This window comes from Stigmatopora nigra, chromosome 8 (assembly GCF_051989575.1).
Source record: "Stigmatopora nigra isolate UIUO_SnigA chromosome 8, RoL_Snig_1.1, whole genome shotgun sequence".
NCBI classification, from domain to species: Eukaryota; Metazoa; Chordata; class Actinopteri; order Syngnathiformes; family Syngnathidae; genus Stigmatopora; species Stigmatopora nigra.
Window position 1 is genome coordinate 14,049,294 of NC_135515.1, and position 12,725 is coordinate 14,062,018.

The 12,725-nt window shown below is 44.8% G+C and overlaps 1 pseudogene across 1 annotated transcript in view; it reads right to left on the reverse strand.

Annotated features, from left to right (window-relative positions):
* Nucleotides 1-534: 534 nt before the first annotated feature.
* Nucleotides 535-12,725, reverse strand: part of LOC144200060 (kinase suppressor of Ras 1-like) — a 37,203-nt pseudogene continuing 25,012 nt past the window's right edge. The window contains exons 9-16 of the transcript XR_013327030.1: nt 8,110-8,167; nt 7,977-8,031; nt 7,616-7,837; nt 2,694-2,890; nt 2,530-2,626; nt 2,293-2,426; nt 2,063-2,194; nt 535-682 (exon numbers count right to left, since the gene is read on the reverse strand). The product of XR_013327030.1 is annotated as a kinase suppressor of Ras 1-like (transcript). The remainder of the gene's footprint in view (nt 683-2,062; nt 2,195-2,292; nt 2,427-2,529; nt 2,627-2,693; nt 2,891-7,615; nt 7,838-7,976; nt 8,032-8,109; nt 8,168-12,725) is intronic.

The window sequence follows — 12,725 nt, forward strand, 5'->3', positions numbered from 1 at the left end:
AGTCGGAGAGTCGGAGAGTCGGAGAGTCGGAGAGTCGGAGAGTCGGAGAGTCGGAGAGTCGGAGAGTCGGAGAGTCGGAGAGTCGGAGAGTCGGAGAGTCGGAGAGTCGGAGAGTCGGAGAGTCGGAGAGTCGGAGAGTCGGAGAGTCGGAGAGTCGGAGAGTCGGAGAGTCGGAGAGTCGGAGAGTCGGAGAGTCGGAGAGTCGGAGAGTCGGAGAGTCGGAGAGTCGGAGAGTCGGAGAGTCGGAGAGAGAGATATCCAGGTCACGCCCATCTGTGTTCTCCCCATCTGCGTGGGTTTCCTCCGGGTACTCCGATTTCCTCCCACTTTCCAAAACCACACATGTTACACTGATTGGACACTCTAAATTGCCCCTAGGTATGGTTGTGAGTGTGCATGGTTGTCCGTCTCCTCGTACCCTTGCGATCAGCTGGGCACCGATTCAGGGTGTCCCCCGCCTCTGACCCGGAGACAGCTGGGATTGACTCCAGCACCCCTTTATTAGGATAAAGTAGTTCAGAAAATGGGATCAGATTATTTACTTACTGTAACTTCCTTGCCCAGGTTTGCATTGGGTAGTAGCTTCTTGATGCCTACATTGCTTCCCACTAACCATATTTTGGTTTCCACAGGCTGGTTGGTGATTGGCCAGTCTCTGAAATGCAGCTCGTACAAAATTGTGCTGAAAAGACAATATTAAGTTAAAAAAATACTTTGTATTACAGTAATGAACAGCTGTAACAATTGGTCGAATATGTTTTAGTCATTGGCTTCAAAATTTGTGACTTCAGCATGCAGCGGTATTAGATTTCAATTAATTTCCCAAACCACTTTATCCTCACTAGGGTTGCTGGGGTGCTGGAACCTATCGCAGCTGACATCGGGCTACAGATGGGGGACACTCTGAATTGGTGGCCAGCCGATCGCATAGCACAAGGAGAAGGACAACCAAGCACACTCACCCATTCTTAGGGGCATTTTAGAGTGTTCGATCAGATTTTTTTTCCCACATTCTGCACTCATGGTTGAGGTTTACCCATGTTGACAATTACAGGCCTCCCTAATCTTTTCAAGTAGGTTAACTTACACATTTGGTGGTTAATGAAATACTTATTTATACACACATATATGTATGTATGTATGTGTGTGTGTGTGGGTGCGTGCGGGTGCGTGTGGGTGCGCCTGGGTGCGCCTGGGTGCGCCCGGGTGCGCGTGGGTGCGCCTGGGTGCGCGTGTGTGCGCCCGGGTGCGGCCGGGTGCGCGTGTGTGCGCGTGTGTGCTTGTGTTTGCGCGTGTGTGCGCGTGTGTGCGCGTGTGTGCGCGTGTGTGCGCGTGTGTGCGCGTGTGTGCGCGTGTGTGCGAGTGTGTGCGCGTGTGTGCGCGGGTGGGGGCGGGTGGGTGGGTGTGTGGGTGTGTGTCTGTCCGTCCGCCCGTCCGTCCGTCCGCCCGTCCGCCCGCCCGTCCGCCCGCCCGTCCACCCGCCCGTCCGTCCGTGTGAGTGTGTCCGTGTGTGTCCGTGTGTGTCCGTGTGTGTCCGTGTGTGTCCGTGTGTGTGTGTCCGTGTGTCCGTGTCCGTGTGTGTGTCCGTGTGTGTGTGTCCGTGTGTGTGTGTCTGTGTGTGTGTGTCCGTGCGTGTGTGTCCGTGTGTGTGTGTGTGTGTGTGTGTGTGTCCGTGTGTGTGTGTGTGTGTGTGTCCGTGTCCGTGTGTGTGTGTGTCCGTGTCCGTGTCCGTGTGTGTGTCCGTGTGTGTGTGTGTCCGTGTGTGTATGTGTGTATGTGTGTGTATGTGTGTATGTGTGTATGTGTGTGTGTGTATGTGTGTATGTGTGTATGTGTGTATGTGTGTATGTGTGTATGTGTGTATGTGTGTATGTGTGTATGTGTGTATGTGTGTATGTGTGTATGTGTGTATGTGTGTATGTGTGTATGTGTGTATGTGTGTATGTGTGTATGTGTGTATGTGTGTATGTGTGTATGTGTGTATGTGTGTATGTATGTATATATATTAAACATTAATTTTGATGTTTTCATGTCAAATTTGTATAAAAACAGACAAAAATACCCAAATGCATAAACGTCAGCCGCTTTTGAGAAAGGCAGCTGGTTCTCAGCAATATCTGGGCTCATCACACGAACAATCTCAGGTGAAAGGTAGTTGATCCATCCTTGCGGTATTTTTAACAGACTTGTTCGTCTATTCAGACAGGAAAAAAATAATTTCAATACTAATAATAATCAATAATTCAATAATAATCATTTTGGTTTATTTAAATCAATTCATTTTATTTTTACCTGACTTCTTGTACAACACCAGACATGCCAAATAGACCAAAGTCTGTTATAACAACTCGGTTGTAGTCATAGAAAACATTCTTAGACTTCAGATCTTTGTGAACAATGCTTTTGGCATGCAGATAGCCCATTCCCTTTGGGGAAATGAAGGTATAAATAATTTAAAAACTAAACACTAGTTCAGAAATATGTAAGGCCTGAGGAAAATAACGGCCATTCTGTATTGCTGTTTTTTACCTTTACAATTTCTTGTGCAATCTGTCTTGTGTTATTCATATCCAACAAATGACCAGTTTCTCTTACAAACGAGTATAAAGGGACCCCTTTGCAGAAACTGCAAAGCAAACAAATGTATGTTTCTCTGTTGGAGAAAGTCAAAATGAATTGTTAGTGACTTTTACCTGGTGACAATTGCAAGGTGTGGTGGGGCCATGCAGGCACCCATGAACAAGATGACATTTTCATGTCTGGTTTGCCTGTAGTTCATCACCTCCTTCTTAAAAAGCTTCAGATGCTCCTGATTATTGCCGTCGACCTCCACAAGGCGAATGGCAACCTCCCCGTGCCAGCGACCCCTGAAGACTTTTCCCCAACGACCCTGAAAAGACAAACGGACCTGGAGTTTTCAGACTGTTCATTCAAGACTGCTGCTCATTGCAACAGCTGCCCTTTAATTTTCATTAAAGCACGTTAGCCCTTTGATAGTCTTCCCCCAGATGAATCATCACCTTATCGTGGTGGTGGGGTTTGTTTTCCCAATGATCCCTGGAGCTATGTTGTCAAGGATTTTGTGCTCCTGGTAGGGTCACCCATGACAAGCATCTCCGAGGTGAGGGACCAGACGTTTTCCGTCATTCTCTGGAGCCAGGCCTGGAGGGGGAACACGATAGCGAATGCCTGATAACTGGGCATAGACCTCTCGGGCCCAGCCGGGCATGGCCCGAAGAGACAAAGTGGGTTCCGTGTCATGGGTTCACCTTCTGTGAGATGGGTCAAAGACAACCATGGACGATAGCCAAAGGATCCTTGGCGGTCCGATGCCCTGCTGCCAAAATCTGCTACAATCTGAGCGGTGTTCTATTGGTGGACTTCTGTGCTTGCCGCTGATTGACAATAATGAATACTATGTGCACTTGGCACCAGACACCCTAGGCCGCAGTTTGATGATTTAATTTGTGGGGGTGTCATTGGACTTGCGTCCGCATGTCTCGGGCACTTGGGTAAAGAGGGGGGCATCGATGGTGGGGGAAGATGCAGGTGCGGCCCGGCAGACCCAAACGTTTTGTGAGGGTCTCCTGGGAATAGCGAGAAGAGTCCACTGTCAGAAGGAGTTTGAATTCCTACCTCCGACAGAGCTTCTCTCATGTCCAGGAAGAGGCAGAGCACATTGAGTCTGAATGGATGATGTTCTGCGTGTTAGGAGTGGCTTGTTATTGTTATTTCATTGTTTTCTCTGTATGTTCTTATTTTCAATTTCCTACTCTTGTTTGTCCCTCCTAACTTTCCGCTCCTCGCGTGCAGCTGTGTGTCATTTAGAATTAGTTCCTCTTTTGTCTATTTAAACTGATTATTTCGTCATGGTCGAATTGTCTGCTTTTGTTTGTCCATGCCATGTTTCCTCATTACATTGATCCGTGTTCCATGTGCCTTGTTCCTCGCTTTCTGGGTTATTTGATCTGATTTCTAAGTCTTAGTTATTCTCTATGATCCTGTCTAAGTTTTTAAAGTTTTTGTTTGAGCGCCACTTTCCTCGTCGTCGCCTTTTCCCCTGTGATTGGGTCCTATTCCCCGTTAACTCGCCACGGCGTCCGACGACAAAGACGTAATAGAACAATCCAACCAGCATGGACCCAGCGGGAAGCCACTGACGCTCTCGCCAACGGCAGCCATCCAGCTCCCCCAATTATTGGCCCCATCACTCACACCATCGGAGTCAGACTTGGACTGTGATTCCGTCAGCCGATTTGGACAGCCATCTGCAATGGATCACAGCGTGGCGGCCGGCGGGGAGGCGCAGGAGTTTTGAATACCGCCCGCCTTCTCTTTTTGGGGAGGAGCAGCAGCAAGATTTTTCCTCGTGCTGACTGGTCATCTACAATGGACCACCGCGCGGCGGCCGGCTTGCGCCCCGACGCAGGGAGAGGAGGAAGGAGGGGCTGGACGCTCAAGCCTCTGAGTTAGCTCCCTGCTCGCCTTGACCCGTTTGAGCTCCCCGCTCATCTTCGCCCGTTCCAGCTCCACGCTTGCCTAGGCCGGTCCAAGCTCTCCGCTCGCCTTTGCCCGTCCGAGCTGCGGCCGCAAGATTGTTAGTGCCTGTCATGGCGACAACCCCAGAACCTGGTGATGGACACCAATGGTAAAGGATGTTGTCAGACTGAAGAAGGAGCTCCTTTGGGCCTTTTTGGCCCACGGGACCCCGGAGACAGTTACTGAGTGGGCAAGCAACACGCGGCACTGGGGTACCCGGGCATTTCATCGACAGACGCTTCATGCCCGGACGGTTCGTCGAACGGACGCTTCGTCGCCGGACACGGGCTCTAGTCGTCTCCGAGGCAAAAACCCGGGCATGACAGGAGTTTGGTGAGGCCGTGGAAAACGACTTCCAGGTGCCTTCAAAGAAATTTTGGTCCATCATCCGAGGTCTCAGGAGGGGAAAGTAGTGCACCATGAACACAGTGTATAGTAGGGATGGGGCGCTGCTGACCTCGACTTTGGATGTTGCGAATCGACCGACAGGCCTTCCCATGAGGAAGCAGAGCCAGGGGACTCTGGGGCAAATTCTCTGATCTCTGGGGTTGAGGTCACTGAGGTGGTGGAAAAGCTTCTCGGTGGCAAGACCGCAAGGGTGGATGAGATCTGCCCGGAGTTTCTAAAGGCGCTGAATGTTGTGGGGCTGTCTTGGTTGACACACCTCTGCCCCTCTGGTCTGTCCAAGGCACTTAGTATTAAAAAATATGTCCACTGGGGGCAGTACTGCATCACAAGAGCTAAAACTCAAAGAACATATGATCTGATATTTTCTAAGATTAAAGAAGGCCATAATATTAAAAAGTAAGTACAATGATTATCTTTGTACTGGCTCTTGGCTAATTCATTTGAACCATGTCTATTTACTCCCAAATGACCCACCACTGCATCCAGAGGATGGTACTCTTTGCCTGACGGATTTTGTGTCAGTTGACCTGTACAGTCTTATTCATGTTGTTTCATTCTGACGGTGAGCAGTATTCTGTGATTTTTTTTGTGTGATCTATTTGTCACTCAACTACAATAATCCGTTTGATGACCCTTGCTGACCCACAGCACTGGTAAAAACACCCTAAACCACTTGGCAAGACATGGTTCAAGTGAATTAGTCAAGAGCCAGTTCAAAGATAATCATTTGTGATGCAGCACTGCCCCCCGCTGGACATGTTTCTAAATACTAAGTGCCTTGGAAAGACCAGAGGGGCTTAGAGAACAATACCATGCCATGGAGCACACTTTGACTTCTAGTTTGATTTTAAATAATTTCCCATTATTTTAGGAAATATATTTTCTTCTTCTGGAGTAGAATTTCTACTTTTTTCTACGATTTCTTCTGTTTTGAATGCCCTTGTTATTCCTAAATGAATTATCTGCAACGGGCCGCATATGTGGGGCGGGGCGAGCGTGGTGCAACATCTGGCCGGCTGGCTATCCCGTCGGCCAACTATCCGTTTCGGCCAAACGCCCCCTCGGCGAACTGTCCTTCGGCCAGAAACGCCTATAGGCGAATCGCCCGATTACCACCAACGAGAGGAGGCCATGAGGCCAACCAAGGATTCGCTGGCTGGTCCGGAATGCCTTGGCATCCTTCCGGAAGAGCTGAATGAAGTGGCTGGGGAGAGGGAAGTCTAACATTCCCTGCTGAAGCTGCTGCCCCCTCTACCCGACATCGTATAAGCGGAAGAAGATGAGATAAAACATAAGCCTTTATATTAAGCGGAAAATATTGGAAATTACTTTTGTTGTTGGCAGCAAGTGCAATGCAAGTACAGAAGCTTCCCTACTTACGAACATTCGAGTTATGCACAACGGTACATACGAACATGTCTGCGCATTGCATTTATGTCGAAAAATGTTCGTAGGTTAGATTTTGTATTGCGCGCCTCTTTCCATCGCTAATACCGATGCCTGGTGCTGTGAGAGCTCAGCTCACCCAGCATAAACCTTTCTCTGCCCAGCTCGTTTGAGTGCGGAAGTGTATGAACGTATCTCCAGGGCGCAAAGAACCTTTTTCATTTTCATCATTAAATATCTCGTGCAACCATTATTCAATATGGTTGGTAAAAAACGAAAGGCTTCTAGTGAGGGAGGTCCAAGGAAGTGCCAAGCCATTTCATTTCAAACGAAAGTGGCAATAATAAAGAAGCTTGATGCACGTGAGAAAGCGGTGAGTGTTGCACGGGAATACAACTTGAATCGTTCGACCATCAGTACCATTTATAAACAGAAAGATCGAGCAGCAGCACCCACATATTGAATGTTGCACAAAGGTTGCAAATCAATTGAATGATGCCATACAGTGCTACCGCTGAATTTATGATGGAAAAAAAGAAAACTGCAATCGTCATTAGATAGCTTCTTTCGACCAGTTTCTTGTAAATCTCTCTCTCTCTCTCTCATGTATGTATACAGTACTGTATATATTCTCTCCATTTTTTTGCTGAATTTATGATGGAAAAAAAGAAGAAAACTGCAATCGTCATTAGATAGCTTCTTTCGGCCAGCTTCTTGTAAATCTCTCTCTCTCTCTCTCTCTCTCTCTCTCTCTCTCTCTCTCTCTCTCTCTCTCTCTCTCTCTCTCTCTCTCTCTCTCTCTCTCTCTCTCTCTCTCTCTCTCTCTCTCTCTCTCTCTCTTTCTCTCTCTCTCTCTCTCTCTCTCTCATACAAATGCACTTATATAAACGTTCAATATACTTATATAGGCCTTACACATAAATCATAATACAAAATATAGCAATGAATGAACTTACGAAAACATTCAATTTATGAACAATTTCTCGGAACGTAACTCGTTCGTAAGTGGGGGAACGTCTGCACACTCATCCCTTGAGTATCGCGGCTTCACTACACCCCTTTTTTTTCCTTTGTGATTTATTTTATAATTCAATTTTTTTTGATAAGGTCATAAAAACGTCTAAATCCACACTGAAACTCGCTAGCAGAAGCCACTCCCCTCTCCGCCGCTTGCTACTAGGTAGGACTAAGCACTGAAGTAAAAAAAAAGTGGTTTTTCGTCTATCATGGCTATTTCTGGCCTACATTAACCGCTATAATCGAGGGATTACTGTGTTTTCACCTTTCCTATAAGCTCTCCAAGATGCAGCTCCTCATAAGGGATATCCCATTCCTTCAAGTAGATGCTGGTCTGACTGGCCTTCCGGTTAATCGCCCTCCTCCAGCGGCCTACAATCCGTCGACGACAGATGGAAGAGGGCAGATCCTGCAGTTCGTCTTCATCAACGTCCTCACTGGAGAAGATCTTGTCTTGGGCATCCTCAGCTGGATGTTCCTCATCCACCTTATTGTTGAAGTACAACATATATTTCATTGTCTGGTGAATATTTGTGTTTTATGATGTGTCCAAACTAAATTATTTTTTATTTATTGTGACTCCTGTATGTCAATGTTTTAAATTTGTGTCAAATGTCTGGACACACCTGCTCTTGCTCAGCTGCTATTACCAGCGTCTCAGGAATGGAGTTTTGTGAGACTCTAAAAAGATGTTTAAACATAATCAAGATTATTGAGACAGTCAATTAATGAAACAAAAATTTGGCTGTAGCATTTTACCCAGACACATTGGAGCTGTCTGACTGTTGACTATCAGTATTCTTGCAATCAGGGATATCTGTTAAATGAAAGAAACAGAAGTGACATCAGAAAAATGTTTTATTTCCCTGATTTTGTTTTGTTTTGGTTCCTAGTTATGCATTAAGTTATTTATGCTTTGCAGTAAACAGTTGGTAAATAGTAGAGGTGTAAGAAAAAAACGGTTAAAACTTGTATTCTGCCAAAATGCCCTTCCCGTACGACCATTCTATCTTGCACTTTCAGGTTGTTTTTGTTTACCGCACAGGAAAACATTGTTTTTCAAATGACACGCTTGTCATTGCATCTCTCAGTTCTAGTGTAACATGTTTTTTGTCTTTCACATGGACATATAGAACGGCATCTTTGTTCGCTAGCACTGACCCCTGCGCCACTCCAAGACATACCTGTACACCTAAGACCACATAAATCTGTATGACTGGCTACAAAAATCCTTATATGGATTTCAGTATCCTTATGTGAATCAGCACCAACAAGAAAGAACATTTAAATACACTTGTGTGACACACAAAATACACTTTTGCATCAATAATGTAATCACAAAATAATAGAATGCGTATAATAATGTTTAAAGGAAATATTATACATGCTTAGCATTTTACTTTGAAACAGCCTTCCTTGCCAAGTTCAAAAGTTCTTCGTCTGGCTGAAAGCAACATCGCTCATTTTGCACTGCAGCAGGGCAATAATAGTCTCCCCTAAAGTTGCACCTTTTATATCCCAATTAAAACCCTTACAATGAGTATACTCACTATCCTTTGCTGGTTGTATCACACCATTGAATTATGTAATCCACTCCTGCAGAAATTCTCCATAGCATTTTGACAGTTTTGCTCTCTTTTTGGGAAGCTCCGTGCTTCTATATTACCACCTGTTCACTATAATGTTGCGATAAACTTAGACGGTATAAGTGCAGTGGTACCTTGACAAACGAGTGGCCCGACATACGAGAAATTTGGGATACAAGTAACATTACGGGCAAATATTTTTTTTGAGATATGAGACAATTTTTGATATTATACGAGCAGACAGCGGATGCGAGAGGTGCTCATAACAACATCATCGGCACTGTCTCTCTCCTCGCAACTCCTTCGTGTAATGTCTCTCTGGTCTCAACTCCCTCTTGCAATGTCTCTGCGTGCACTGCGTGGGGCGTTGCATTTTTTTCTATGTTTTTTGTCCATTAGTCATTGTGAGTGGCGAAGCGATTGCTAATCAGTGGTGGGCCGAAGGGGCCTTCAAGACCTTCTCTGCTGGCCTAAAAAATATCTGAATCATATATCATATTTTGTCCATCAATACTTAAATTATTTAATTAATTCCAAATATTATGTTAGCTTCCTTTCATGCGTGTTTTCATATTGAAGCATTTAACCAATCACATTTCAGCCATTATTTTTTGCCAGGGTCAGAAATCTGCCTCAAGGCCTTCACAATCAGTTATGCGGGCTCTGCTGCATTTAACAAGCATTGATAAGACTGTTGCTTTAACCAATCAAAATTTGTTTTGGTGACACCAAGGCCCTTTTGCAAGCATATGAATACGTCATTCCTTTCAACAACTATGATTGGCTAGTAGGCGGGCCAAAGTAAGCCAGCCAGAGATCGCAAACTCCACCCACAATGGCCGACGGATTTGGTTGCAGATTTGTTATTTGTTGAAGATGTTTTCCAGACTGACTTTTCCAGAAAAAAATGGACATCATTAAGAAAGGGCGGTCAACTCCGAAGCTAGCAAGCCTGTTACAGCCGGGAAAAGGATGTGTCCGCCACTTTCAGTGCGCTAACTGAGAGAGCTACCAAACTGGAGCGAACTGCACAAGCAAATATATTGTTGTGTTGATTTAAAGCCATTTTCAAGACGGACTATGCCAGAAATACGACAGGACAGGCTCGACTTTCATAATTATCTTCTGTGAAATATGAATTGTATTCTTATATTTAATCTTGCACCCTTTTCACTATGATGTATTAAAAGATACTAGAATATAATGTAATTCACACCTATTGGCTAAAATGTGCACTACACCTTTTGTACTCCACCTCCTTCATTTGTATTAACACCTCCCATTTTTATGACTTTTCTTATCTCCAATAAAACCACCGTTGAAGCAGCTTTTTGGCGGGCGATGGCTTTGAGGAGCTTGGAGAGTAGTCACATTCTCGGACCTCTGAATGGTTGAATCCCCCGCCTCTGCAAACGCGGCCTTAACTTTTATTCTATCTGCCTCAGTGTGTGTTCCTGTGTTCGAGTTTATTTAAGTGTTGGCCAGTACCCCCAACATCTTCGATGGTCATAGAAAAGAAGGAAGAAAGAAAGAAGGCTGGATATTGTGTACAGTTAAAAAGGATTTTTGGTGCGTAAAATTTGGCTATTTTCCTAAATATTATTCCAATTGTGCGCCCGGTTCTGATATCCAAAAAGCTCCAGAGTTTGTATTTAATCACTAAATGCTGCTAGGAAGAGGGTTTTACCCAATTTTAGTGCATTTTTTGCCGTTTCGACATTGACGTCCATCACTGTCTTTTCCCGGGGAAATCACCCTCTCGCCTGGTTGAATGTCTCAAAAGCTCCAGTATTTGTATTCAATCAATAAATGCTGCTAGGAAGTTGATTTTACCCCATGTTAGCGCATTGTTTCCCATTTTGCATATGGACAAATATGGACGTATCAAAAACATTTATCGCTGTCTTTTTCCTGGGGAAATGATCCTCCAAGCCTGGTTCTTATTTCTAAAAAGCTCTAGTATTTGTATCTAATCAATAATTGCTGTTTTCGGCTGGCTTTTACCCCGTTTTTTGGGCAATGTTTGCCTGTACGCCATTGACGTTCATAGCTGTCTTTTCCCAGGAAAATCACCCCCCTGGCCCGGTTGTAATAGTTGAAAAGCTCCAGTATTTGTATTTAATCATTAAATGCTGCTAGGAAGTGGATTTTACCCCATTTTTGTGCATCGATTTATTGATTATTTTTTTATGTGTCGCAGCTGTAACGCAGTTGAGGTTTTATAGCCATAAAATATATTTTGAGGGTTGGATTGATTTGTTGAAGGCACTATGAGAAAATGCACGGACCGCCACTGTTGCTAATATATATCCTACTTGTTCGCAAGTGGTTGTGCGTTATCTTATTGTGAGGACATTTGTGTGCATAATTTTCTCAATATTCTAAAGGAAATACAAAATCAAACTACCATCGATAGTTTGCATTTGAAATTCAAGGTGGAGGCAGAGCAAAATGAGCCAACCCGGCCGGGAGAAGAGGGGTATAAAAATGTAAAACTAAATTAGAATGAAGTTTAATGTAAAATTGTGTATTTTTGATTGTCTGCATCGTAAATCAAGTTCATTTCAATATGTGTTGGGTTTATTCTGTTTTATTATTATAATAGTTATATTAATTCATTTCTTTATTAAATCATTCTCTTTCTTTTCTTTGTATTAATTCATTACTTTGTTAAATCATTCTCTTTCTGTTTTTCAAAAGTGTTGAGGTCACGCCAAGTCATCTTTAACCTAGACAGCCTGTTCCAGGATGGTTATACAAACAATCCACCCAATCTGGGTCCTTGAGATTTGGTGGGCCCTTGGTGACGAGGACAGGGCTATTCGGACAATAACAAGAATATTGTTATCGTTATGTAACCGTACACTTCGGGTTTTTCTGTATGTAACAATTATATGATTATGATTATATTATATGATTCTTAGGTCAAGGAGGTTGTATAATTACTCTAATCTAAATGTTGTTAGGTCTAGTCCCTGTTTTTGTTATTAGTAAAATACTTTGATTGTTATTGTAGTCCCAGATGTTGTTTTTACTCATACGTGATGGAATGATCAACAACTCTGTAACTTGTGACCATAAGAATGGGACGAAAACGTCTATTCGAGGAGACGTTCGGAAGTTGTAAGGTGACACTTGCTGTAACGCTCCCCTCCGGAGGCTTTTATCTGTTGTATCCATTTCTATTTAATTAAATGTCAATAATTGAATAAGATGTCTTCCTGCAGTTATTGATAATTACGGACGAAGGTAATTATTAATGAACCTGACAATATGTATGTTATATTACGAGTGCGTTGCCATGCAGAAAGTCTCCCTCCTCGCCCCATCTCCGTCCCTGTGACCGGGCGTCTGGTCGACGGGCGTCCGGTCGACGGACGTTTGGTCGACGGACGTTTGGTCGACGGACGTTTGGTCGACGGACGTTTGGTCGACGGACGTTTGGTCGACGGACGTTTGGTCGACGGACGTTTGGTCGACGGACGTTTGGTCGACGGACGTTTGGTCGACGGACGTTTGGTCGACGGACGTTTGGTCGACGGACGTTTGGTCGACGGACGTTTGGTCGACGGACGTTTGGTCGACGGACGTTTGGTCGACGGACGTTAGGTCGACGGACGTTTGGTCGACGGACGTTTGGTCGACGGACGTTTGGTCGACGGACGTTTGGTCGACGGACGTTTGGTCGACGGACGTTTGGTCAACGAACGGTTCGTCGACGGACAGTTAGTCGAACGGACGTTTCATCAAACGGAATTTGGCTGCCGGATTCTCTGCCGGAAATTTTGT